The sequence below is a fragment of the Adiantum capillus-veneris genome, chromosome 6, assembly GCF_014529385.1.
Source record: "Adiantum capillus-veneris isolate H3 chromosome 6, ASM1452938v2, whole genome shotgun sequence".
NCBI classification, from domain to species: Eukaryota; Viridiplantae; Streptophyta; class Polypodiopsida; order Polypodiales; family Pteridaceae; genus Adiantum; species Adiantum capillus-veneris.
The window spans coordinates 165,358,726-165,360,186 of NC_140936.1; positions in this window are offsets into that span (position 1 = coordinate 165,358,726).

Consider the following 1,461-nt stretch of genomic DNA (forward strand, 5'->3'; position numbering starts at 1 on the left):
TTTGGGCACTAAACTAAGACTTTTCCAACCAGAATTATTGTGTCAAATGCATTGAGTGAAAATTCCAGTCTTTTCTTTCGAGCTAATGGCCAACCCATTTTTGTAGCCTTGCGTTGTGCTCCCGTAAGAGTAATTCTAAGGTCTAAACCTTCCGAAATACTTCCTTGCAAAAGCAAGAAGACAAGCCTATATGTGTTTTTCGACCAAGGTAAAGGAAAGGAACAACCATAATCACTACCCACAAAAATATAGAGAGTAATGAACAAGTGAATCTCATGTCAGAAACCCACGTTTACATCTTCCAACCTTAACACTATTACCATGGAAACTAGAATGTTTTACCTAAGGAAACTTATCTCTTACACTAATAAAATATTCATGAAATGGAAGGATCAAACAATGATTGTGGACCACTTGAGTTGCTTTGAAGGATCAAGCCATGATTGTGGACCACTTAAGTTGCATTGAACCCAGGGCAAAAACCCACATTTACATCTTACATCCTTAAGACTATTACCATGGATACTAGAATGTTTTACCTAAGGAAACTTATCTCTTACACTAATAAAATATTCATGAGATTGATGCTAAAATGGAAGGATGAAGCCATGATTGTAGACCACTTAAGTTGCATTGAACCCCGGGCAAACCAAGTAATGTCTTTATAACAATATCACAACCAAATACGCAAACAAAGAGTAATGGGAGATGCCAAAAGTTTCTTTTCAATTCCATCAACTTTAGAATCGTAGAACCTCCTAATAGTATGTATGTGTAACTCCACTAGCTAGAAAGCTCTTAGACTATTCGGTCAGCCTTGGGAGAAAGATTCTCTTAATGAAAGATGCTTGCATATCAAGTATGCATTGACTTTACCTTCCCTGACAAATTCTCTCCACCAGCATAAATCACAATGCTGACATGGTTGGAAGCATCAACATGAGCCTTTACACCAATCTCAACTCAAGAATACACCTAATATATACTCCAATATCCAATGTCCCTTTGGGTATCTTCAAACTGGTTCCAGCATCTTTTATGTTGACTTTGTGAAAGCACAGGCTACCTTCTTCCATTTAGTGAACCTTAACCAAAAAATATTCTTTAGTGATAAGGACTCTCTCACTCATTGACCACCTTGAAAAGCTGCCAATTTGATTGAAATGTTATTGGACTGTATCCCACAAATAAAGATGTAAAAATTCTAGACATTGCCCAACAATGGCTTTTGATTTGAGTTTGGCTCCTCTTAACAACCCATTAAGCTTGAGGAAGTGATTCATTAAGCACTTTTAAGGAAATTATTCAGCTCAATGTTCACTCTTGAATTTGCATAAAAGTGATACCTAAAGCAATGCATGGTGATCCAAGAATGCCCTATCAGCAATGGTTTCCGTCTCTTTCAAGTTTATTTACGCATTTCCAAATATACGAAGCTTAAACAAAAGGTTAACACTCCCA